Here is a 27,791-nt window from a genome sequence, read left to right as displayed (position 1 = left end):
GTTTTCCCCCTGGGTGCCAGAAGTAATAAATACTATATGCACCGACCCTCAGTAGCGTCACCTCTGGGTGTCCCATGGGGGATTTTCCCACTGGAAATCAGTGTCCAGGTCTCAGATGTGCAGCCCTAGCACGTGTGTTTTACAGAGTGTATTTTTCATTACACAGTTCCACCTCACTCCTTCCACCCCTCTCTCCCCCCCCCAGGGAATATAGTACAGTGCACGCATTCGGCATACGCTGAAATGTATAAATAAACCAGCTTTTTGCTGGGTCAGCCCTCTGTTGGCAACCTCCTTGTACTTTGTCACTGGAGGCCACAACTCCACTTAAAGTGACCATTTTTTCTTGGCAGGACTGGGTCGCTTATTCACTCACTCCTCAGCTCTGCTGTTTGGTGCCAAAGCACAACAAGAGCAGCTCTTCAATTGCCCTTGGCTTCTCCTCTGCAAATGAGTGCTGAGCTGTGGGGAAAGTCCGTGCCATAGAAAAGGAAAAGGGAAAAAAATACTGCTCGCCAGCATCCAAGAAAAGAGAGGAGATATACGCCGTCAGGTCCTATTCAACCATGGCCCATAGGAAGAACTGCAGGGGGTGTTTATAGCTCCCACCATTGGCTTCCACATGGGCTTTAAGATATATTTACACAGTAATAGAGATAAATATCTGTTGGCCCTGATGAAGAGGCATTTCATGTGACAGCCATGGTTGCTCACATTTCCCAGATTAGTGACATTCCTCTTTTTGTGTCCAGAAACTGAACGGGTTGATCCCTTTTCCTGCATTCAGAAGTAGAATTGCTTTTTCCCATCCTAACTCTACATCAGGTATGTGGGTTGGATCTTCTTCAGTGCTGCATTGTTTTTAAATTGCAAAGTGTCTGCAAATGGAGAATAAAGAAGTCATGGGCATATCTATGTAGATGGCTGCCTCCCAGACGAGGGCAACGGGCTCCCCATCACTGGAATGCTGCTCATATGGGCACAGGCTCAGCATCCATGAACATGAGGTCTTCATGTTTAAGGAGGCTAAAATTTGGGAAATAGACTGATGATTTCATATGTACAGCCTCAAAGAAGTCTCCTTCTCCAAGGACAGTGCTCTCAAAAAATCATTTTGATGCCAAGCTGGACGCTGCTCTGGAAAGCATGAAAAATCTTGTGCGACATTTCAGAGCGATGTCCAAAACGTTTGTATTTTGTAAACAGGAAGTCACATTGTCTAGAGAGGATATTTTCCCCCATAAATAGCTGCATGCAGCCTTTTTACATAACCCCTTCTTACAGTATTTCGGGACTGAAAAGTTCATTTCCCTCTCATAAGCACATAGGAGAATGCAGCTGCCACCCAGACATCTTTTAAATGGGACCACATGTAAGCCACTTAGTCTCCAAAAATGAAAGCAAAACATAGTGCTGTCATCACTGCACGGCACCGTCAATCAGAGCTGTTCATAATATGCTGCACCACGTATATCTCATACCATGTTCATTATAAGCTTAGGCTAATGCATAATAATAAAGCAGAATATTACAAATGTATACTCTGGATTGGTAAATGAGGGATAAGTGAAAACAAAAAAGTTCAAATCATCTCTTTTCTGGCCATGAGGGTTGCTGAACACAAATTCCTCTAAAGCTTAACTGAGGTGTTTTTCCCAGCTTTACCCTGACCTTGATCATGTTGTGTGCAACTTCCTGAAAAGGAACTTGTGGCCATTTTTGCTCATGGTCTATATTATTACACTGAACAATCACAATCAAGTTATTTTACTTGCAAATTCAACAAAATGAGTTTGCCAGGGATGCTCCCCAATGGTGTGGATGGGAGACACCAAGGTGGGTCATGCCCAGCTACTTTCATCTCCCCCCTTGCCCTGTTGGTCCCATCGTACGATCCAGAAAGACCACAATGGGATGTGCTGCCGGGCCAGATGATGCCTGTCACACCAAGGACCAAGCAGACAGGGAATATCCACAGACAGACCTGGGGCTTCAAGCTGCTTCTGGGATTGCCAGAAAAAAAATCATCAGAAAAACGCGTCCTGTGCAGCGTAATAGTTGGTCCAGGACAAATGCCCAGATCTCACAACTGCTGTAAGTTGTAAAGGCAAAGTAGTCCATATAGCAGATTCTAAAAAAAGAGGGCGGTATCAAGACTCTTCCCTTGTTTAGAGGCATTAAAGACTGAGAAGGAAAAAGGATGCTTCCTCCCACATGTAGAAAACGCAAAGCAGTAAAGTATAGATGTATAAAGGGGCTGACAAAAGTGATAGCTATTGGTAATTGAACCTTTTTCTTGCTCACTAAAAACCTGTAAAGCTCATGACATTTTTTTAAACGACAAATATTAAAAGCCATTATCTTTCCAGTGTAGCATCATTGCTGGGATCCAGGCCTTGGCATTGGAAAAGAAAGATCGGGGGAGGGCTGGGATGATGCTGTACTGGGAGAGATGCAAAGCACAGGAGGAAGAAGAGGAGGAGATGAGTCCAACTGAATGCTTGGTGCAGTGGAAAAAAGTATTCAAGGAAGGAGAAAAACCCTGGGAAAACCCCAGTTCAGTTCATATCATGGTGGATCTATTGGAAGTATCATGTAAAAAACACAGGGAAATTATGAAAATATATCTGGTCATTTCTGTAAAGCTCTTTCAGTACCTTAACATCATCTGTAGAGTGCTGAAAAGAGAGGAGAGAGTTCATTAAGAAATTAGGTTAGGGTAAGAGGGGCTGAGGCTCACCATTGGGGACTGGTGGGTGGGTTGGTTCCATCACGGGAAGGCATTTCCACTCCTTTCAACATGCCCGGGGTGTAAAAGTAGTTAGAGTCTTAAAAAAACCAGCTGGCACAAGCTTAAAATTTTGTTGTTATTCATATGCATCCAAGTATAAAACAAGGACTGTATAAGCTGAGTAAATAAACAGACTCACCAGTCTCTGGTGAGGAGGTCTGTGTCGTTTTATTCACACTTTTTACCATATACTCTGGGGTCGTTTGCCAGACTGGGAATAAATGGCATCTGGTTCTCTAACCCAGGCTTGATCTCCTCTCTCTTATAAAGATGTTTCTCTCCTGGCTTCTGGGGTACAAAAACCAGAAGAAGTGAGAGGAAAATCTAGCCATAAAATGTCTTAAATGTATCAGAAATCTTTGGGTGTGACTGTGACTGTGTTTATTCCCTTTTTCTGCCACCACGACAGGGCACAGAATCTGACCTTCTGGGTTTCATTTACATTCAACAATAAAGTACTGAGATATTTGTCATAAATTTGCTAAATCTCAGTAGCACTAATTTAAATAGATCAGCTGCTTTTAAACACGCAATACATCTATTATCAAACACCAAGCACGTTTCAGTGGGAGGATTTAATGAAAGTGATTTTAGAGAAGGAAAAATGCCATTCACGGGAAGAAGAACCCCACCCATTTCAAAAGTCACTTTGTTCGACAGTTGTACAGAATTCATACCAATTTAACACAATTTGACATTGTTCAAGGTCGTCTGTGCCAATGCCGCTGAGAAAAGCAAGTTGGTCCTAACGAGCTGCCTTTGTGGAGATTGTTGGACTCTACTCTTTCAGCAAACACATCTTATTATTTCATGATGGTGTCTCAAATGGAAGAACAACTCGGATCTTGCTGCAGCTGCGCAAACCCCTCTGTTGCCTCCAGTGGAAGACCAGAATTATGAAAATGAGTGGTTTTGCTCATTAAACTCAATCCTGCAAATATTTATAAGCAATGGGAAAAAAAGCTAAGAGAAGACTGTAGACTGGTATATCGGGGCATCGGGTCACAGCAAAGTGGTTTGGATTTAGGACTGACACGTGGGTGCCTGAAGACCACGCTCAGGGCTTCGACCATCTTCCCATGGTGCCGCAAGCACACTTGCTGCCACCTGAAGCCAGCGAGATTCCTCAAAATACGTAATTGGGAGAAGTAAAGGAGAGATCGGTGAGGGCTAACACTCCGTAGTGCCGGATTGCTGCGGTACATGTGCAGCAGTGCTTGGGCAGGAGGGAGAAACTGTGGGCACACCGGTCACCCACATCAAAGCAGAGGTGGCAAAGTTTGGGCTCGGGCTGGTTTTCTGTACCGTACGGGAGGCGCATCACTGGAAAATGTGGCATGCTTCTGGGTCCATGCAAAACCGTTCCCATGTTATTAATGTTGGAAACCCCTGATTATACTTTCATTAAATGATACCTCTCTTAAAATGCCCTTTATGTGTTTTTTCATGCTGAGGGCTAAGCATGGCATACAGGGCAGCTCTTGGTGGCACTTCAGGTGCAACTTTTTCAGCCTCCTCCAGCTTCTGGCAGGGGAAGGAGAAGAGCAAAACCAGAGACAAAGAACATTTAACTCCCTTGCATGTTGAAGGTCAGGTGAAGGCGCATATTTGTGGCCCAGTCCTGCTGTTGCTGAAATAAATGGCAGGTTTGCCATTGATGTCTGTGGGAGTAGGCTTAGGCTCGGACTGCGATGCAGGCATGGAATTAGAGCAGTGCCTAACGGCATTAATTAGGGGGTGGTTAGCGGAAAAGCGAATCCTCAGCGGTACAGCAGATTATTTAGTGGCGGAGCAACGTGGGTTCGTGCCTTCTGTTATTGGAGTGCTCTCATCTGACGTTCAGTCCTAGGCTGTGCTCCTGGCCTCCAGAAATGCTTTCCTCCCGTGTGAGAAGACATTTCTGATGAACACATCGTGGCTGGCTTAATACAGCAGCATGAGTGGGGATTTTTCAAGCATGGAGACAGGGAAAAAAGACTTGTGCGCTCTACATATGTATCTTTGAAGACAGAACGTGGGTCATAACTAGGAATTTAGGGACTCTCATATGGGAACAGTTTACTGGTCTTTTAGGGTTTCTTTGCTATAACATTTCCTAACAAGATAGATCTCATCTGCTACCTATCACACATACCTAATTGCACAATAATATGCCACAGGAAGGTGGGGTTTTTTTCCTGATCTTGGCTCTTTGCCTTGCATTTTTCTCCTACATGATATAACTGCAGATATAATCTGTATTCTTATGTGTGCTTCCATGCATAGATCAGTTTTTCACATCACCCCAAAAGCATCTCACCCTGATGAATCCCAAAACACAGCTTCACTCGTAGCACTTGCGTTTACCTTGGCTGTCTGCTCTGCCACACAGAGAAGCCCAGGCAGGGCTGAGGCAGCTGAGGACCCAGCACTTGTGCACTTGAGTGGCTCAGCAGAGATTTCCCTCCCACATACATGTTTCCAGATCTCAGAGCCTCCTTTCTCTTAGCTGTGACATACCCCAGCAGCATTTATGGGGTCTAAGGCACAGAGAGCACCTAGGAGAAACCCTGGTCCAGAAGGCTGTGCCAGCTGTGATGGGAGTAGGTTTCACTGAGCTGCACATCAGTCAGCTGCTGAGATTAATGTCCTTTCAGATATGCACATGGAATTAATTAATTCAATGAAGATTTTTTTTTTTTAATTGTTGTTTCCTGGAAACAAACATTGCTTTTAGCTCTGGGATACACTATTATTGCACAAAGGGAGAGAAAACAAAATCATAAGGCTGAATTTTTTTCGGGTGGTAAAGACTGAAGCTTTCAGAGCGGATTAGTATTATTTCTGGGTGGTGGGAAACATGACTCTCATCCCAATCCAGCTAGGATTTCACTCAGCTTTGCAAACCAGGCAGGCCTGGGTTATGGCTGTACATCAAAACCGTGGTAAGCGCTTGTTAAGCTATGGCCGGTTCTCACATGTAGCCAGGAAAGCAGGACACTTTGGCTGGGATCTGCTCAGGTTTGGGTTAATAACGCACGACAGATACCGAGACATATATGCTGCAACACAGTGCTGCAGAGACAGAGGACACAGCTCTGCAAAGCTCAGCCGTAACCCACCGGCTCTGATGGTGGCTTTTGTTTTGGAAGAGTTTCTTTCTTTTGAATGCAATGTTGTGTAATATGTGTATTAACTCCTCTGTGTATTTACCCCCACAGCGTAGCGGTGATTCACAAGCCTAGTATTATATTATTTACTTCTTTCCTTACTTTTCTCTTACCAGATGCTGCTTTAGTGTTGCTTCTGCCTGGTGGATAGATCACAAGGTTGAAATGCTGGCACTTCACGTGATCCCTTTCATAAACAGATCCAATTTTATTTTAAAAGCAGGTTCAGAAATGATTGCCCTTGGTGTGAGGCTCTTCTCGACCTTAGTGCCCTCATGGTTGCAGGAGAACTAATGAAAAGTCCTGCAGAGCCCCAGATGGTTTGAGATCTTCTTTGGCAGAGCATATGAGGTGTTTGATCAGGGTTTGGAAACTCTCAGGGTTTTGGGTGGTTTTCGCTGTATTAGTCAAGGACTATTGTCTTTCTGTGCGCGCATGGGGTCTGTTTCTCCCAGCGGTGGAGAAGTCCTCCTTCGTCCTGATGCTTACCGAGGGAGAATGGGGCCCTGTTGCAACAGCCCTAAGTCCTCAGGGTTAGTCCAGGCTTGAAATAAGGCTCATTTTCCTATTGTTAGAACTAATCATTCCGAGAGCACAGCACCGCAATTGTTTTTAAAGATCTCATTCTCCAAACACTTACTCCCTGGTTGTGTTTCTAATGTCATAGTTGGCTCTATTGTCTTTGACTTGCAACTCTCCTGCTCTCCCTCTGTGCTCCAAATTCATCACAACCCCCCGCGAGACATCTTTAAAAGACGGGGCTGTGTAGAGGTACCCATGCTGTGGCGTTCAGCAGTAGCCGAGCTCATGAAGTCTAGCGATTAATCTGAGCTAAAATACCATTTCTTGTACCTAAACTGCCCCTGTACTTGAGGTAGCTCCAAAAGCAGCAGAGAAAACCTTTAGGTCTGGCCAGCTCCATTCTGGTGTTGTTTAAATTAAAATTGAAAATGTCTAAGCAGGCATTGCAATTCATTTTAGGGTTTATCCTGGCTTTATACTACACCAGTCTTAAGCTTAGCTCAACACAGCACTTTTACTTAAATAACAACAAACAAACAGATTTGGGTAAAATAAAAACTACTCTGGAGCTGCCTCCCAAATAATGTGTCCAAACCTTTTCAGAGTGTGTAAAAGTTGGGAAAGAAAGTGGAAATAATGAACTACTATAAATAAAACCATTTCTTCAAGTGTTTCCATCAGAGGAAGCCAAAGCCTGGAGGTGTTGGATAAGTTTTGAGAAAATCTCCTCTTGTCACTGGTATGTTGACATTCAGCAGTCAGGGAGGTTTAGAAAGCCAGGAGGTGTTTGTTTGGGGTTTCTCTTTGTTGGTTTATTAAAAAACAACAATAACAACAAAACAAAATAAATTTCCCTTGTACCTGGAATAATTTCAAACAACGATGCTTAGGTGATGACAGGGCAAGAGGCGTTGTAAGCCCTTTCGTGGACAAGACTAGATCCCCAAATGATCAGGGCAAAGTGAGGCTCCATCCGAAATAAAAAAAGATGCAATTGAGTGTGGAAAAAGGCAAACCCTGACACTTCCCTAGGACAGGTGGGGAGAGCGAACAAGGAACTGGAAGCCTGCTGCAGAAAAGGGCTGAATTGGGCTGGAGACTGGGGTGGCTGTCCCAGAAATGCCCCACAAACAGTCCAATATGCCAAACAACTACTGTAAAAAGCAGAAAGCGCTCTGGAGATGCCGTATGCCATCTATGCGTCTATCCGTCAGCCGCGGATGCGTATCCCTTCTGCTCTGCTTGGGGCTGGCAAAGCCTCAGCTGCCGTGAACGGTCCAGCTTTTGCAATCCAGGCTTCAAGGAGACTCTGGAGACAGTTCAGCAAAGAATGATGAGAGGTCTCAAAATGTGATTTCTGCAGGAAGACGGCAAGGATCAAGCTCGTGCTGTCCTGAGCAGGGAGGACGGAGGGGGAAGACATGATACTATAACTTAAATATTTAAATAGAGAGGAAATGAATAAACTGTTTTTGCGCCCGCTAAGGAATAAGGAAAGAAACCACAGGCTTAATCTGTAGCAAAAGAGATTCTGGTTAAAGGTAGGGGTGCTCTGGCGTGGATTTTTGGGGCAGGCTGTGGATTTGCCACTGCTGCTTGGTGCAAAGGCGGCTACACGGGGCACCTCCACCTCGCGGCGATGGTTCAGAGAGCTTTTGGCAGCCGGTCACGCCGTGTGACCTCGTGAGCTCCCTTGCAGCTCCATTTTCTGTGATTTCAAAATAATGGCAAAATTACACGCTGACAACATAAGAGCTGGGATTATTTGTTTTAGGATTAATATAATTAGGCTAAGTATGAATCAGATGTTTTAGCTATTTGCAATTAAAGCACACGGGAGAGATGCGATGCTGTCTCCGTGTCAGTGAAAACCTTATGTGAGCTCAGAAAGCAAGCGCTGACAGACACCTTCCTTTCACCCCGATTCAGCCACGGGACGTAGGAGTACACCAAGGATTAGGCACCGTGCCTTTTAAGCCTCTTGGATAGTGCCAGGCTGAGTTTTGCTTGTATAACCGTAGCATTTCCACAGGCAGACATTCAGTGTCTTAATTAACATCAATAAATGTTAACACTTGCTGGATTTACTGGGAAGATTGGAGTGCCAGCTTAATTCAACGCCGACGTATCAACACAGGAACTCTGAGATCTGCTCCCTCCTAGAGCCGTCTGTTTTAAGATCACAAGGGACTGCTCTGCACCGACTACATCTCCTGCAGCGCTGCGTCGAACCCACGTGCAGGATTGCAGTGATGCTCTGGGAGTGACACCCAATCTTGGTCGGAAATCTTCATGTGCTGAAGAGTCAGCCACATCTCTTGGGAGAGCCCCTGCGGATAATTGCACTCATGGCTCAAAATATGTCTAGTTTCTGGCTGGAAGTGTTTTAACTCCAGCTGCTGGATATACCTGGGTTTCCCTTTATCTGATAGATGACTATGTCAGGAAGAAGCTACTTACTCCCTGTGGGTGCACACAGCATGCAGCTATCAAGCCAGGATATTTCAGATGGGCAAATATCTGTCACAGAGATTACTCCAGCCTGTTCATTACAGACAAGCCATGGAGGTTTTTCTGGTTTACCCCAGTTTTCCTCCTGGTAGCAAACTGTTTGCTCGTACAAGTTGACACTGGCAGAGAGTTTAGCACAGAGAAATTCCATCCTTGCCATGCAGTGGTCCTGGCATGAGCAAGGAGATGATAACCTTTGGCTCTGACTGCTGCTGAGGGTTTTGTTTTATTTTTGTGATTGGATCCAATGTGAACTGGCAGCGCACTGCCAAGTGTTGGGAGAGCTGCTGGTGCTCTTTAAATGTGCGGCGTGGTGGTGCTGGTGGAACCCGAATGGGAAACTGGTTAAGCCCCAGAAATGAGCCTGTTGTTGCTTTGCCCCCTGTTTTGATATCAGCATCGCCCTTCACGTCTGTGGTAATGGATATGTGAGATTATGCAACAATGTGGAGAGGGGAAGACCAACACCATGCCACGCTCTATCCATCCCCCCAGCCCAGGCGCACACGGGTGCTGGAACAGCGGCAGATAACAACACGCTGGGCGATCGGTCTTTCTTTCCCTGAATCTCAGCACTAAAAGTTCAGAGGGCTCAATTTTACCCCTTCCCTCCCACTTCCGGCACAATTCCTCCTCAGGAGGGGATGCCATGCTGCAGACACCCCGTAACAAGTGCCAGAGCAGGTTTTTGGAGGACTATATTTGAATGTGCCAGCCCACAGCTCAACAACATCACTGGTTTACATAGCTCAAACTTTGATAAGTGTCTGCTTTAAACAGAGATGTGGACACATGCATTTCTCTGACAGATGCTTCATTTCTTTAAAGAAGAGGAGCCTACAGCAGTTTTGAAATCAGGCTGGATTCTGGAAGTCCCTAAAGTGGAGGGAAAAAAAAAAAAGAAATAGCCAGGCTTTGCTCCTGACATCGAACTCCTCTGAAAATCCCAGCTGGAGACAAGGACATGCGATCCCAACGTCCAGGTTGCTGTTTGCAGAGCAATTTAGCAGCACGCCCACTCGACCCCCGGCTGCAGTGGTGTCATCTGTGGTCTATTATGGGGGATTTCATACCAGCTGGGCAACAGGAGCTCGTCTGAAATCCACCCCAGCTCAGGAGCTGATGAGCTATTTAGCTACTGCTTGTATTTGTCTTATAAAAGTAATAATACCGTGTTCTGTTACCATTAAGGTCTGACATTAAGTGCATTAATTTCCTAATAGATCTAAAGCAAGAGCTAGGAAGGCCTTTTATTTTTAATGAACTGAAGACTGTTGTGATCTCATTCATCCACCCATGAAATCCACTGACTGACAAGGTCCCATTTCTGGGCAGCGGGGTTAAATGTGCTTCAGACAAAAGCCAGATTTTCCTTTCTTCTGCATGCCATGGACAGGATCAAAGGAGTGGGGAAATGGACATTAAAGCCCTTGTAATCAGGGACACAGACTTCGACCCAGCATGGGCCAGCCCCCTTGCAGGCTTATGGAAATGCCGCTGTGCACTATTGCATGGGAAGTCTGGGAGCTCTGGGGAGCAAACTGGGCAAGTAAATAAGGCTGGGGGGCAAGTGCTGCATGGACCAGGCTCATCTGTCATCACCAGGAGCTTCTCCCTGGAGACAACGCGGGAGTGAACACCCCTCGCACCTTCGGTGCTTCCTCTCTCAGTTTAAGACTTTCTTAATAAGCCTGTAATATCTCTGGGACTCACCAGATGGTGCTAGCATGGATAACCCTGGAAAGACGGAACGGATGGGCGAGCAGATCTTGGGGGGAAAAGGGAAAGCAAGAATACCAGTTTGATTACATTTCTTTACAGAAGTGGTGGTAACGCGCCAGGAAAGCTTTTCTCATTAATCACATCTCTCTGCAACTGGAACAACGCTGTAGCTGCGGCGGCTCAGCTGGGAATCCACGTAACGTGTGCGATGGAGACCCAGATGGGTGGCCAAGGCCGTTTCCCTTGGCTTGCTATGCAAACCACAGGACCTGGTTTGGAGGTGTGGATGAAGGTGACCTTCAGAGAAGCTGGTGAGTCATTTCCCTTCTTGCATTTTCATTTGGTCTTCTGTTTTAAAATACTGTATTCAAGCACCCCTCTCAAATGGCCTTGAAAGGAATGGGGAAAAAAGACTGCTGATGTCTCCCAAAAGACAGAAAACTGGGAATAGTTTGTTTTCTAAGCACATATGAGTTAATTTTCTTTTCAAAATTTGCATTTATTTTTAACTGGATTAACATCCAGCTAATGTGGATGTCAATGGGTTGGAATGCAATTTGGGGAATTACGGAGGAATTTAGCACTGCTGATATAAAACAAATGTGATGGAGTTGGAAAGCATATGATATTTATCTACATGGGCTTGGTGTCATCAGTTTGCTCTGTCTTTGTCCTAGGTTAACTCTTAGGCAATCCAAATGGAAAGAAATACTTCTGCTATAGCTCCCATAGGACTAATACGATACAGTGTATTACTTGGCTTGGGGTTTAAAAGAAGTAATAGGGAGTTTATTACTCAGACCTTCCTTCTAATAACAATGGCCAATGAAACTATAGATATAAAGCAGTTTTTTACTTGGTATGCTATTTTGTTTCATTTGACACTTAATTACAAAGGTTATTGTAGTGCATAATGTTTGGTAAGCCCATACATGCCAGCATAAGGATACTGTCCTTATTCTGTATCTATTTGAAGCATACTCAATGTAGTTGCTACGGCATGTGCTGAGGCTGTGTGGTGGTAAGTCAGGAAAGGACTTAAACGTCCTTAAGCCTGTACCAAGAAAGGAAAGCACTTAAATACCTGCTTTACACTTTGCTTTCAGGGTGTTTTCCTGAACTCAGGCCACAAAGAGGAAGCATCATCCCTTTAAATGGACAAGGTCCAATGGCCTTCTCAGTGCTGAAATCCTGCCTCCAGGAAACGCATACAGGGAAGCATCAAAGCAGAGAGAATGAGTTGTTCCTTAATCAGAATATTGTGAAACTGTGGTTCTGCCAATGGTTTGCTGTTCGGGTTTTGTAGATACGTAGGATGATTGGGAAGCTTCAAAGAAAGATGTCAACCAAATGTTTTTCAGAATCACATGCAAGGCAGAAGGAAATGTGCTTCCTAAAGGTCCTACTGGCAGATGAATATCTTTCTGAAATCATTAAAGTTGTAAAGTTATCCTCCCCCCGCCTCCTCCCCCCCCCCCCCCCCCCCATGAAAGATGATGGGAGTTGCATGCCAGCCAAAACCAGATTTGGGAATCAGACATTTCCCTTCGAAGAAGCAGCATGCTGATCTTGCAGCGGATATGCTGGGGAAAAGCACAGCACGGACCTGCTCACGTTGGGCAGCCCCTTCTCTCTGCCATTGTGCTGCTGTGCCCCAACACCAGCTGCCATCTCTGTGCAGGGACCCCACCACGGTGGCAGGGCTGCCCTGGGACCCAAATCATTGTCCATGACCACTGCCTGTGTGGTGCTGCCTCTTCCCACACAAGCAGAAATAAATAGAAGAGGGGTTTGGTAGCAACTGTCTCAAAAGATCTGCATTGACTGTGCAGAAACACGTTTCCTGGCCTGTCCCTCCTGCACAGAGGGCTCCTTACGGTACGGTATCGGTCAGGTGGCAATAGCATTTCTTCTAGATGCTCCAGAGTACCTGAGCAATGGAGGAGAGCCTGCTAAAGGTGGGAGTACCACCCTGTGCCAGCATTGCTCATGCACGCTGGCATTGCTCCCCGCTGCTCCTGGAGCACGACCTCTCCCGCAGGACATGATCCTGAATCCCAGTGCAGCAAAGGACAGCTGCCTGCTTTACCGTTCCATCGTACATCTATATCCTGCACGAGTGAAAGTAATTTGGGAATGGTGAGGCTGACAGAGGCTTTACACATCTCTATTCCCACAGAGTTGTGTTCACCTGACTGTATCTTTTTCATCCGCAAAAATGCCTAGCTTTGCATTTGAGGAACCCCTTGCACCAGAGTGCAGCAACATGAGTGATGAGTTTGGGTACAGTAAGTTAAAGGGATGGTAAAAAAATAATGGTGGGTTTTGAACTCATACCTCTCACATGTAAGGTTTGTAGTAATTACATCAGGTTGCTTTCTCTGACAAAGAGCGAGCATTGATGAGTACAGATTTGAGTATGACACTCAGTTTCTCAGTTCAGGCCACATTTAAGTTCTACTTGATGGTCCTCAGGAAAGCAGAAGGGTGATCTATGGATGGTGGCATTGAGTAAATGGCTTAAATTCATCTTCCTCCTTCTGATAACTCCTTCCCTTCTTGAATTTGCAGGAAGCTTGAGTTATTATGGTATTACAACATCTTTAGTGTAAGGTTAAATTCAAGGTTACTATTATTTCATTATTTATGTCTAACAGTCTCCTTGGAATTGCGGACCCTTGGAGAGATATTGCTTCTGCAACACAGAGCTGCTGAACTGTGGTGGTGGCACTCTCCATGCATAAGATCTGACATGGACTGTTTACTCTTGTCTTGCAATTAACTGAGCCATTCCCTATTAAGTCCCATGAATGGTTAGAGGGCATTAAAAAGTCTCTTATCACTGGCTAATTCCATAATTTTTGGAAACAGAAACCCCATGTGTTTTTTCAATAAGCACTTCTCCTTCTGACAGCGCTACATCTTTCACAAACACAGCAAGAATAACCTCTGGACTTTGCCTGCAGCAGTGAAGTATGAAATTTTGAATTCCATGGGTCACTGTTTTTGCTGCAGCCAGATGTGGATAAAAGGGAAAGGGTGTTTTATTGTTGTTTTTTCAAGAAACAGAGAAAGGTTTGTACTAAGGTACACCCTCTGTCCTAAAAACAAGTGGCTAACATGTGGCTTGAATATCGCCAATTGCCATTTCAAAAGACAAAACTTTAAAAAAAAATATTTTGAATTTAAATATTCTGTCTGCAGCTAATAAAGTACACTATGACTTTAACATGGATTTTGGTAAACATACAGGAGAGCTACAACCTTGATGCTGAGCTGTGCAGCAGCAACATGACTGTTGGTGTAGTTGGTTCTGTCTCAGTGGTTTCACTGGCATCACAGGTATCAATGAGTTGTGGTGGATGTTAAAGGGGAAATACTCAGTGGCTGAGAAAAACAGCATAGTGAGTCCTTCTTTTTGTTCTGAACAGATTGGGTTACTCATTGGAAATAAATTAACAGATGAATTCAATCCCTGTTTACAATGATGGATGAGTCTATGAAAGCATTCATTATTGGTATGCATTTTATGCAAACTCTTTTGGCCACTGAGGCATGTTAAAAAATTGCTTAGCTTAATTTCTCTGAAGTCCCAGTGTGTCACTGACGATTGAAACCCTTTGTTTCTTGCTTGGAGTACTGGATATTGAGTAACCAGGACAGTCACCTTCATGGTAAACTTCAGTGGACCTCATCACTTGGAAACACTGCCAGAGAATAGTTGAAGATACGAAACCATAAATAACAAATTGAGAACTGCACTGTTTATTTGTGGGGGGGGGGAAATTTTTTTTTTTTTTTTGGCATTATTTAATCCAGCCACTGTCTGTTACATCCACACTGAACAATATTGGGTTCCCAGCCACTGCCCATGCAGCCCAGCACTGTGACGTGATTTTGGCTTCCAGCAGTTTCCCTCCTGTCTCCTTAAACATTCTGTTACAAAACCAAAGATAAAAATGGTGATCACAATGAACACACAAGAGGAATTATTTGATCATCCTGTAGCCTCAATTGCTGCTGCTTTTAGCCTGGTGCTTGACAGCACACTTGCCAGATACACTAGTAGCCAGGTGATGACAACCCACAGCGTTTACTGCTTCAGCAGGGATCACTACACTTTACGGACGATGGACTCTAAATGTCAATACCTGTGAGTCATATATAGTCAGGGGTTTTGTTGTAGCAAGGGAAAATTCTGTACAAAGTTTGATTTTTCTTTGTCTTGCTGTTGCTACCTTGTCAATAAGATCACCATTGCTGTGAAAACACGCACCAGAAAGACACATGCTGGTTCTCAGACACCAACAGCCAGACTTCTGGAGGTGCAGGGCAGTCCCCCGTGACTTTATCTAAAATTCCTTGAGGTGTCTTTGCGATCACTTGCAGATCAGTACTGCACTAAACTTATAATTCAGCCAACTGCTGCATGGGAAAAGATGTGTCAGAAAAGGGAGAGAAAAATGTTCAACTGTCCATTTGTATGTGTTGAGAGCACCCATGTCTTCTCCAAATTACCCGATTCCTTTGCTTGTGCCTTCACAAGACTTTCCACCTCTGTGTATTGCATATTGCATGCAGAGCTTCAGTGCTTCAGGACCCAGCTTGACTCACTGATTTAGCAGGAAATATCTGTTTGGAAAGGGACAGATCATTTTTTGCCCCGACCTTGGATGAAAATAGCTGATAAAGGGGCAGCTGAGCAAGGAAGCAGAGTATGGCCAAGCGTGGGCTATTGCAGATGGGATCAAGGGAGAGGAGAGGAGGGAAAAGGATTTGGAGAGAGGAGCAATGGGGGAAGGAGAATTTCCCCTTTCAGTGGCAGTGCGAGAGGGGACCACCGCAGCCATCGGTGGGGACACAGCTGGGCTAGTGTGTGTCTCTGCTCCCTGAGTGCCAGGGGCAGGTGAAGGAGTCCCATCGTTCCCCTCCTTCCTCCTGAACTGCGGGGCCAGAACCAGCCCTTCGGACGCACCTCCATGTGTGCTGCACAGGCTGGTCCTGCTCCAAGCAAAGCCTTCGGAGCAGGAACTGTACCACAAAGGATTGTGGAAACTCAGACTCACCCCCGGTAGTTTAATGATCTCAATAACTGAAGCACTTTGAGGAGCAGATTTTTTCATCCCTTTCTAATTTGCAGTTGAGACCTAGGGCAATTTTTGTTCCTAAAACTTTGGAGTTACTTCAACATTTTAAGCCACAGAACAACTGCTCAGGTTCTCGCTCCAGTCATTTGAAGTCTCCCTGTGAAACAGCTGGCCTCTGATGTGCAAGATACCTGCTTCCCACTATTTGGCTTCCCACAGCAAGAAGATGACTTACGGCCATGAACTATCCCTTAATTTAACACATCAAAACCGAGTGAAAATAAACAAAGCAGAGTGAAGAACACATGTAGATCATGAACTCACATTCTGCACCTTGCACTTTTGCCCAGAGCACATGTTTTTGCAGCTTATCTCCCTAGGTATCTGTGATGGTGCCTTCTCGTGTGTTTGTTTTCTTTGTGTGGGGATACTTGGCAAGAAACTGCTTCTCTGGGAGAAAAAGCAGTTTTTGCTTCTCAGTGGCCGTGGACCAAACAAAGACCATAACTGGACACTTAACCAGAAGCTTGCTGCAAAACCTGTCCTGACACGTGTCAGAAATGGCTTGCACTGATTTCAGTGTGTCTTGAGGAAGGTTACGTCCAGACTGTTTTGTCCTTTTGAGCTACACTTCCCACCTTCATTTAAATCGGAGTTTGCTTTCATTTGTCTCTCTCTAATCTTAGAAAGCCCTTCTGCAGCCCCAAAATGCAATTTAATGTCACAGCAGCAACATAGCTTGAGTCCTGCCTCTGTGCCCGTGATGGGGAAAAGACCCTTCCATGGGTGAAGCCTTTGGGACAGGCAGTGATCTTCATCTCTCTCTGCTGAGTGAGAGTAAAAGGCTAATAAGATGCTTCCTACCAAAAGAGATCTATTAATTCTTATTTTTATTTCCACGGATTGCTTTTTTTTCTGCTGCTTTTAAGTGAAGGTCTGTCATTCATGGGCACCGTGCAAGATATGGTAATATCAGTACTTTCCTTTTGGAAAAATATGGTGTTATTTGGCAAGGTATAGCTCAGAAATGCTTTAGACCAGAAATTCCTGCTATGGACTCCAAGTCCTGCTGCATCCAGTGGCTCCCTGATTTTGCAGTTGGAAAACAGACTTGGTGAAGCTCAGCTTCAAGTTAACTGCAAGAGCCTATAACATCTCCTGAAAACACTTTTAACTAATTTCTAAATCTATACTCTTCTTTGTGCTGGAATAAATAGAATTTTAAAAAGATAGTAAGAAAATCAGTCCCAATGTCCACAGGCCAGAGAATAGGCATAGTCCTTCCCATCGATGCTGGGCTTGTGCTACACCTGGCAGATGTCTGACCGTCCACGTCCCTCACCAAGCACAAGCATCTGAGTCTTCAGCTGGTTTTGCAGAGCCCAAAACCCTGCTCAGAAACTCACTCATTGTCAGCAGAGATCAGCCCACGTGGGTTTTGTGGATACAAAACCATGCATGTAGAGTCAAGAAGGTGTTGCAGCTAGTACATTCCCACCGCTGACAATGAGTGAAAATACAGTCTCTTCTGTGTTATTCGTGATGAATACAGAATGAAAGAGTCAAATCCAAAAGCTAATGGCTGGTCAGAGATTCAGTCTGGCGAGGGTTAAGATCAAGTCTTGCAGAGTCAGGAAAGAGAAAGGCCCCAAGTGTCCTCGAAATTTCCATATGACATTTAGGTATCAATAACGGCATTGTTCGGGGGCAAGAGCTCATTTTCTAAGAAAGGCAGCTTGCTCCTTGCGCTGGGCTCCCTGCAGCTGAGGATGCCAGGCTGCTCCCTGGCAAGAAGCTTGTTAGTTCATTTAAAAAATGCCCATGTTAAATGAGGCATAAATCAACACCGTTCCCCTCACATTAAGACACACCAGTTTAATACTGCCGAGGACAATGACCTGAAAATATTTAATGATGTCAACATTTCTAGGGAAAATTTTTCTTATGTGGAATTTCCAAAGGCTTTTGGTGTTTTTGTAGTTTATTTTTCTTTAAAAAAAAAACTTTCGCCATCTTTTTTCTTTCTTTTTTTTTTAAGGATTATCTGTTAATCTTACGCTGTTACAAAATGTATTCATAATCCTCATGGCAGTTACTTAGCAAGTCTTAAACCTGTCATTAAAATACCTCCTCTTGTTACTACAATCAGCAGTCTTAATCCACGGCAGGTCTCTCTCTTTTTTTTTTTCTTTTTTCTTTTTTTTTTCTTTTCTCACTTTGTTCCCAAATGGCTTAAACCAAGGTATGACAGGTAGCAAACAACCACCCCCCCATCTAATTACTTGGAAGAAACAAATAAAGGGAAGGAACATGTTTGTGTGGCAAATTCCTGAGAGTTTGGAAACTAGAGGCCATAGGAATGTGCCCTGGGAAATTTTAAACCCACTCCAAAGCTGTGGGTTTGAACAGCGGTGGATTTAGTCCCTGGAAGGCACCGGTGGCGAGAGGTACTGCCAAAAGAGGGGGCGGCTGCGAGCAGCTCCAGACGCGCAGCCCCGGCCCCGAGGCGAGGACAAGGGAGCACGGTCCTGCGCGGGAGGATGCTCGTGGGCCGGATCCAGCAGAATACGCGTTGAGCTTTACCTGGAAGTGCTCAGCAGCCCGGTGTGGCTCAGCAGTGCCCAAATCCCTCCCGGCACCGGATTCCCTGGGAAAACCCAGATTTGAGAGCTACACCGGTGAGTAGGAGGGTGAGTGGTGGGAAGTAGAAAGGACCACATTGCTGGAGAAGTGGGTGCGAGTATCAGGAAAAAAAGGCCGGTAGCAGGATGTCTGATTCATGGGAAAAAAGAGCCTGAATTAGAGATGAGCAGAGGAAACGCGGCAGCTCTGCGCTATGCATTAGTGGAAGGGGAAGGAATAAGGTGTCAGTCGGTCAGTGCTTTAGCAGGAAGTGGTGCTAAACAAGGTTAAATGCATCAGACAGCTCCCACTCGTTTGAAGCTCAGAGCTTGTTCCGTACCTGACCCCATTCCAAAAGTGCAGTTCTGGAAGGGGGTATCCATAACGGCTCCCAGCATGTGCGTTCTGTGAAGGTTTTTAGGGGAAAACAAGAGCTCACTTTCCTAGTCCCCAGAGACCCCAGGCTGTCCTGGGAGCTGCTGGGTAAACATGGTGCTGGTTTGAAATCAGATATTGCCTCTACAAAACTCTTCAGAAGATAATTAGGCTGAACTGGGATTTTTTTAAAGGCATTAAGTCAGTGAACTTTTCAATCTAAAACAATGCCACAATGACCATGTTGGGAATAAGGCATTATGGCCCTTCTTGGAGATAATGTGTTGAAATTGTCTTGTTAGTAGGGAGACGTTAATGTAATAAAGGAAAGCATTGTGGCCTGGAACAGCTGGGCTTTTCTAACTGCTTGCCTAAACGTGCGTGATTAATGACCAAAATGCGTCCTTGCTGAATGGCATTGAGGGTCTGGAGGTATTTCATGGCATTTTCCTTTTCCCATTTTTGTAAGAGATTTGTTGCAAACAAAGCTCCATTGACGTAGGTCCATTACAGATCTGCAGAGTGAATACCGTATTATTGCCTATCTGATGGGTGACAATAATGTTACTTTGTTGTTGCATGTTTTATGCTGCAGGATACGAAGATGCTTGAAAAACTGCTTGGTGCTTTTGGAGACTGGATCCACTCAAACATTTTAATGAGATTTGTTGTCATTGTTGTTGGAAAATGCTGCTTCATCCAAACCAAAATGTCTCGCAGTGAAATAGTCCCATTAATAACATTTCCATGGGAAAGTTTTCAGAGTTTCTGGGGTCAATTTATAAGCAGAGAAGGATCTAAACGAGAACCCTGATCTTCTCAATCTGAAAACAGATGTTTCAATGGCAACAACAACAAAAAACCAAATCCATTTCAGGGAAATGTTTGAAAAGTTTGGTTCTTGTTCCACACTGGAATGAAAACACATTTCCAGACCTCAGAAACCTTCATGGAAGCGCACTGGCTGATGTCTGGCTGCCTCAGCCAGAAACTTCATGGCCCATCGGGGAAGGGGCTGACACGTAGGTCCTTCACTGGTCCAGCCGCACTGTGGCCACCCACCCCATGCTTGGACTTTGGTGGGGATCTCACCCATCTGCTGCTGCTCTCTGCTCTCCTCCCCCTCCTGCCCAGAAGCCTCTGGCAATGCAGAACTGCCCGATGTTTTGCCTTGCTTTTCTTCACCTGTTGAAATGTGCAAAGAAGTGGTTCACAAAAAATAAGTAAAGCTCCTTTGCGCCTAGGAGCAGCCATGTGGGGAGATGCAACATTGTGGTAGCATGGGAATGAAATTCTATCACCAACCAAAACCACAAAGTAGGTTTATAATACAGTTATCAGGAGTGCATGGGAAAGCCGAAGTCAAAGGCTAGAAGACTCTGCAAGAAATGTCCTAATATCCCAGCAGTCCCTCTCAATGTCTTTGTTGGTGCAGGTCATGTTACTGTTCAACACCATCGCACAGCTGCCAGCATGCAGATTTGTGTCTCATCCATCATCGCTGCATCAGCAACAACTTCGGGACTCTCAGCTGATAGGAGGTACCCGGACAGGATGGGTGGATAGATCCATAACGGGGGTCTCAGGTCTCTTTGGGGTGGGGCAGTCGGGTTTTAGTGTCTTGCTGACACTGTGTGCACAACTGCAGGTTTGCAGGCCGTTTGGTGGGAAACAACAACAACATTTTGACACCAGTTCTGCTCGCTGACCCTTCTCTGCCCGCTAGTAACACATGTGCATGACAATTTCCTTCACCTAAAGGTATTGCTGTGGCACGGGAAGGTAGACCCTGGATTTATCCAAGAACCTCACTTAGAGGCAATTTTTCTCCCTCCTCAGCCAATGTGTTGGCTTTTATCATTCAACAGGTCATGGGATTGTTTTCCCTAACATCCTCTTAAGAAGGATGTATTTTTCAAAATACTGCCATTCCCTTCTCTAAAACAGGTTTTGATGTGGCTACTTCAAATCAAAACCATGAGCTTTCCTCTCCTCACGCCCACCGACTTAAAATCTGCCCCCAATGCCAGTGGTTCAGAACTATCCAAATAAAGCAGTTGCTTTAAGGACTGTTTGCTTTTCCTCTCAGGCTCCTTCTCCTGACGCTATATTGTTTGTGGAAAAAGAGTTCTCTGGGTGGGTCATTTAGCTGTCGTGGTTAAGAAGTTGTATTTGAAGTCTGGTTCTGTGTAGAAGAAAAACATGTCAAAACAGCCTTGAAAATACAGATCACTTTTTTCCCTCCGTGTCAGGATGTTACCTTTTTCCCTCTGCGAAACAGCTCTTTCCAACGAAAAACAGCTTCATGAGGACATTTGCTGGGTGGCTCCAAAATGCAGCGAACATAACCCTCTTTTCATACCAGGAAAACAAATTACTTCTTGAATAAAGCCGTGCCTATACAGCTCTGCATTTTAACTTTGCTTGAACACTTACTCCTGAATATCTTCATATCAGGGAAACATGCTTAATTACTCTTGAGTAATTCTGCCTGCTGGACTGCAATCCCTCAAATTAATGCTATGTGGGATTTTGTTGACGATGTTGGTTTTTTCATTTGAAATGATGCCAAGGAGCAGGTTTCCCTCTTCCATCTTCCCCCTCTACCTTTTGACTTTAAAGCAGATTCTCTGTGTTCCTTAAACAAACACTCCTCCGAGATACTTTTTACAGAGTGGCATGTACGCCATGAGCCAAAAATGGCATTAATGCATTTTTCTTCTGCGGCTTTGGAATGACGCGCGTCTAATGTGAATGTGTGTTGCCTCGGAGAACATTCTGTTTTCTATTCTTGCATTTGATTTTCTGCAGCTGGGAAGCCATGTTTCACAGGTGGTTGGTAAGCTTATTAGATTATTCATAACTGGTTTTATTTCTTTTCTTTCCTTTTTTTTTTTTAAAAAAAAGGCAATTAAAAACATGTGTCAAAGGAGGCCCGCGATGATTAGAAGCACTGCTGACATCTATTTCTCAGTTACCTTTTGCTGTTTTCACTCGGGTTATACAGAGCCCAGCGCTGGTACTCGTACGAGCGTGCCGCTTACACATACACATGGCCCCGAGCACCCACCGGCCAAAGTGCGTGCTATTCCTGTTGGAAATAATTTATATTTAAAAAAAAAAAGTTTTGCTGATGGTTTATAAGGGATTGTTGTATGAGAAACTTCTGTTGCTTTCCTGGGAATGAGCAGCAATCACAGTAATAATTATGATAATGATGATGAATGTTTTGAGGCATTTTTCTGCTGATGATCCCAAAGCACTGACAAACTCTGGGCAAGCAGCAATTCATCTGAAGATGAATTCCCAATCTACGGCAGTCTCAAAAGACGTACAGACACCAGGAAGGGGGAGAGTAGTGAGGGACTCACTGATGGGGAGAAGTTGAGCCAGCACAAGAGGCCAGCTCCAGACACCATTAACGTGAATCCCCAGCTGAAATTCAGTCCGGACTACCAGGCTTTGCAAGCCTCCATCGGGATGGTCCCAGCCATGTGCGAGCCAGATACCAGCTCTGCAACTCCTCCAGAGGAGGACTCTGGTAGCTCTCATGTGGCCTGTTCAGCTTCTGGTTCCCAGAGGAGCCAAGGCTGACTTTTCAGAGGTGTTGAGCTTTGACTGGCTCCGATTCAGCCTGTGCATTACTCCTTGGGAACAGTCAGACCCCAAAAAGCTGAGCTGATTTTCAGAGACGAACTTCTACCAAAGGAAATTAATTCAGTGTTGTACATTGCATATAGGCTTTTAAAAGTGCTTTTGTTTAAAAAAAAAAAAAAAGTAGAAACTGCTGGATTTTTAAAGGATTCATACATGCAATGGAAGGAGAAGGGGTAAAGAGATCAATATCAGAAATAGTAGTGTTGACAGGTGGCACCCACAGTGAGAAGATCTTGTGGATAGACTGCTTTGCTGAGAGCAGACATCAGCACTCTGCAGTCTTCAAAACTACTAAGGTCCTGTCTTCAGGGCAGGCTCCAGGAGCAAATTCATAAACCCTTGTATGGTCCAGCCCTGTGGACAGAGAGGAGAAGCATTGCAAATGGAGTCGGGAGAGATGCCCAGCATACATGCGGGCTGCAGTGATGGGACCTCTTTAACCTCCACCGGGCACAGCAGCAGCTACTCGCATGCATAATCCTGTGGGCCCAAGTAGAGCCATTCACCAGCCGTTCACCCTGCTCCAGAGCATCACCCATCCCCAGAGCCGTGCACACCAACGCACTTCAGGCAGAAAGTCTTTGTCTTCCTCTTCCTCACTGTGCTTAAGTGACAACTACATCTCTATGTTGGCTCCTGCAGCGCAGCCGCCTGTTTCCACAGTCAGCTAGTAACCCCCTCCTTTTCTCCAACTCTGCTGCTGCTAAATAATTCAGATGCTGAAAAGCTTCCTTTTAAAATGCTCCTGGCTTATTCGTACCCTTCATGCGTTGCAATCTTCTGCATTGTCTCCTTCTCCGCCTTCAGGTCATTTCTTATACACAGGAAACAAGAACAGGATGGCAAAGTTTGCATGAAATATCTATTCTTGCCTGGGAGAAAACGCAGACTGCTGACTCAGGCTACGTTCACAAACAGTCCAAACACTGCAAAATATATAGCCCCACTGCTCCTCCAGCTGTGCGTTTTCCCATTCTAACCCTCCGCCGCGGCTTGTTTGCACAATCAGCCTCTTTGGAAATCACCCACCTTGAGGAGCTTTGAAAATACCAGGGGGAAAAGACTTTAAAAACGTTTTGGAAGGCAGCGGGTGTCTGAGGTTGAGTACACTCTTACACCTAACCTCACCCTAACGCAAGTCAGGGTTGCAAAATGTGCTGCCTGCATGGAAAAGGTCCCCGGTAGCAGCCTTTTGTCATGGCTGGTGGGTACATATGCACCGGTGGAGGCTGCCACGAGCTGTGCTCCTCGGTGACCTTTCCTTCGCAGGCGGAAATGAACTTCTTCTCTTCATCCTGACATCTGCGAGCAATCTGAGGCTGCTCCATACCACACAGCTTGGTTTCCTAACATTTTGGTGAGGAAAGATCACATGAGATGAGCCAAACGATATTTTCCAGTTCGCCCATTGGTCTCACCTCTGGTTCTAATCACGTCGTGGAAACCAATAGCATGTCTATGGTGTATGATCAGAGGAGAAGCCAGATTCACTCAGCTTTTTTTTTTTTTTTCCCCAAAGGCTCTTCGGACTTGTCTGAATTCCTATTTTTCAAATGAGAAGCTAGTGGGAGGGCTTCATTAAGTAGTCATGGAAACACCTAGTGAAAAGAAGCAACCTAACAGCTGATTTACATGGAAGTGAAATAACAAATCTGGCCTCAATCAGAGGAATCTGGAGTCATTCTGGAATTTTATTTTGCAAATACCAGCCTTCTTACCCCAGAAGTCACCCACTTTCCTGGCTGAAGGTCCGTTCCTACCACCTGAGACATTTCGTGGAGCATAAGGAGAGCTGGACTGAGCTCGCAGGGCTGTCTCCGATGCCCCATGAAGCCTGTGGAGGTCACTGGCAATGTCACTCCCAAGAACATGCTTTGCTGGCTTAATCAAGGCCAGATTCCCTGGGAAGGCTGGGATCCAGGAGACAGTGATTCCAGCCTGCCCAGCCACATCCATTCAGTGTACGCTGCCTGGCTGGGTCTGCCCCTGGTAATGATGATCCTACGGATACCAGGAATAAAGATCCAACTTGTTCAGCTCGGAATGATTCTGAAAATCCCATTTGTCTTATCTTCTTGGTCCCCGGGTTCCCCGGGTTGATAGCGCTTCCTTTGCCTGCATCAGAGGTGGAAACGTCTTACTGCTCGCTCGTGATCTTGTAGGATCACTCAACAACACCAGGAGGCACAAATAAATAACAGTGTATGGCATCACCTGAAGTTTATCGGAGTTAAGATTGGGGTTTTAATCAGCTAACATAAGGAGAAATATGTTGGGTTTTTGTGAGTGGCTGGATTCCTGTTGGTGAAGCGAGAAAAACACCCTTCTGCCAACAGCCTTGCCAAGGCTTATCTCCTTTCCTCCACTTCTGTTTTATTAACGTTAGATCCTGCTGGATTGGCTGAGCTGCCAGCATTGCTTGTGCTTCCCTGCTCATCTGCACAGATTGCTTTCACAAGTGGTGCGGTCTCTTCTTTCTCTGGTTACTCTGCAAATATCGTTTTATCTGAGCGTGTTTTCCAGTCCTCCCAGCTGCACCCGAGTGGCTTTTCCTGTAGCACCAAGTCAGCCCAAGGTTTTGCTGCAGCCTTCATGGTTAAGTTGGAGCTACAGGGAGCTGTCAGGCAGACTACATACTTCTCTCATGTTTCCCTCCTAGATCACACTTTTTTTTTTTGCAACTTGAGCTCTTTATTTTTCTCGCGCAGGACCCACAGTCACCAACGCTACGGGCGCACATCCCGGTTCACTCCTCGGGCTTGGCAAAGCTCCCCTCACTCCAGGGAGCTGGGAAAAGATGCGACTCTCCTATTAAACCTAAAGAGAGCAGTTTGCAGTAGAAACTGCAGGAAAAAAGCTTTCTCTCCCCCCGCCTCCTCCTCCCATCCTCCCCGTGGGCGCTGCTGCTCACCCACATTTTCCCAAGCGCTTTATGTTCATGGAGTTAAGGAAGCAACTCGCTCTTTGGGATTTACATGCCTTTGAGGTAAAGGCAGAGCAGCTTTGAGAGATGAATCCTTCTCTCTGCTGCCTGCGCTGTGGCTAGCCTTACAAACCATAGGAGGAGGATTTTGCAGCTCGAACTTTGCAGCTTTTTCACGTCGCTGTCTGAGCTGACACCTTTCCTTTGAAATGGAGAACGTGGCAGGCATTTTTTGCCCAATGTCTTGAGTCTTAATCCAACTTTTGCAAGGGATTCAAGATTTTTGTGGGCAGTTGCTTTTTTATTCCTCCCCTGACCCACTTTGCTGCTGCGCTTGGATAAATAATTTCTGCAGGGTAGGAAGTGCAGCCAAAGTAAGTAGCTTAATGTCTTTTCTCAGTAAAAAAATCATAAAAATTATCAGTCTCAGATTCACTTTGACACTAAATTAAAACTATGCTCAGACATGATGGAAAAATATCACAAACAAAAACTGCATAAAGACCCTGGCTCCAAAGCGGTTAGTACCTTCCTGAGTTACTTACGCTCATGCAATAAAGTTGTGCTTTCAGTTGGAGTATAAAGGCAAAGCTGGTGTTAAATCTGGAAGCGGTTTTCACCCAAACTTTGCCTGGTGGCCTCATCAATCTTGTATGACTGATTCATCCGATGTTATCCTTGTAGAGCTGAAAGCAAAATGAGAATTGCTCACTAAGAAAATAGAGGATTGTTGTTTTGATACCATATCACATTATTTCTGAGGGAGTCCTGCAAGGGGAGAGAAAGGGACGTGATTCCCTGCTAGTGTGGGCTGCTTGCAGGGCACAGGCTGCAACATCTCAGGGTTTGCCTTTGAAGTCCCTGCAGTGAGTGTGGCTCTTGCATACCCAGAGACACCCCTCAGTCACGTCCTGAGACCTCAAGATTTCCCTTTTGCATTTAAATTCAAGAATGAGAAATGCAACCCAGTACCTCCCTAGGAGACCTCAGTGGGTTTTGGCCACCCTGTAGGAGAAGCGATGGGATTCCTCTTCTGATACACGGTATCTCCTCCTGTGGCTAAACAGCTGAGCATGTTCCTACCTAAGGAGTTTGCAAAGAGAAAATTAACAAGAGGTGGCCATATCTGAAATGGCATGAAATACGGAGAGACACACAGTGTTTTTCTTCTTTTTCCAGCCCTCAGTCTTTTTTCCACTTGGCCCTTAGGTGACGCCATTACAAGGAAAGATTGGGTTTTTTTCCTGGCAATGTTAGAACTGGTCACCAGATACCTTCATCCCCCACGGTAGTTACCTGATCGTGTCTGCACACACTGCCGGCGGTCCGAAGTAGCCCATCTGTAGATCTTGAGAAGCCTGAAGTTATGTCTTTCTTTGCTGACTCCAGATAATCAGGTAAAGCTTTGTCCATGCCCCAAGGACAGATAATAAATTAAACAGAGAAATTCAGATAAACTGGAGGCAAAACATGACCTCAAACCCATGTTTGGTTAATGTAAATAAAGATGACATTTTCACGACATTTTCACTTGTCATTAAATTTCAGCTGATTCACTGTGTTGTCCCACCTTGCCTGTACAGCATTAATGACCATTACAGGGTGGTTTTAGTACCTTAAACCAATCTGGCAAGGCAATTTAATTTCTTCTCAACAACACTTGTGATTAAAAAACTCTTCCATAGTGGAAAAGACTGTGAAACTTTTACTCATTGTCCCCAGTAAAAGCCTTTCTGGGGATGAAGGGGAAAAGGGGAAAGTAATGTTTTCCAGTACTCACCAAAGCTAGAATTTCATATGAAATTTTAATTCATCATCTATTTTTAATCCTAGAGACCTGATCTGGGTAGGATGGTGTTTGTGTATCATGTATCACACATGCAAAATGCTGTTCAGAAGAACACACGCATGTAACTTGCCAGGGATTATTTTGCACTTGGCAATTTATTGCATCCACATATTGACATATTAATATACTTAGCGTGGAGTGCATAGCATGATGGATCTTGCTGTTCAAGCATCCCTGCATTGTCCCTCCACCCAGGATTGCCACATGAAGTATTGCACACTGATGCCAGTGTCCCAGTCCTCCCCCATAAAGCACCAGTGCCGGGTTGGGTGGCTGCAGTGAGGTGTCACATCCCCTCCTTGGGTTTTGCGTCCCCTCTATTGAGTCTGGCATATTTTGGCTCCTTGAGGATTAGGGTTTTGCGGTTCCCCGTGTGAAGATGATGCCTGGCGAGCTCAGCCCAGGCAGGTGCACAGCTTGGTGGACTCAAGCCCGGGGCCAGCTCTTCTCCTTCCCATGGCTGCGTGCTCACCACTCCATCAGCACAGATTTATTTCCATGCTCGATTTGTAGGAATAAAAGAGCCAGATAAGAAATATGGTTTTAATAGTAATGTCACCAATGAATGCTGAGGATCTTGATA

The 27,791-nt window shown here is 45.2% G+C and overlaps 1 long non-coding RNA gene across 1 annotated transcript; it reads left to right on the top strand.

Annotated features, from left to right (window-relative positions):
- The first annotated feature begins 18,378 nt into the window (after positions 1–18,378).
- On the top strand, positions 18,379–19,505 carry LOC129209656 (uncharacterized). The gene is made up of 2 exons (XR_008578136.1): positions 18,379–18,460; positions 19,375–19,505. It is a non-coding gene; the product is annotated as an uncharacterized LOC129209656 (long non-coding RNA).
- Positions 19,506–27,791: the final 8,286 nt, after the last annotated feature.

This window comes from Grus americana, chromosome 8 (genome assembly GCF_028858705.1).
Source record: "Grus americana isolate bGruAme1 chromosome 8, bGruAme1.mat, whole genome shotgun sequence".
Lineage (NCBI taxonomy): Eukaryota > Metazoa > Chordata > Aves > Gruiformes > Gruidae > Grus > Grus americana.
This window is presented reverse-complemented; position numbering and strand designations above follow the sequence as displayed.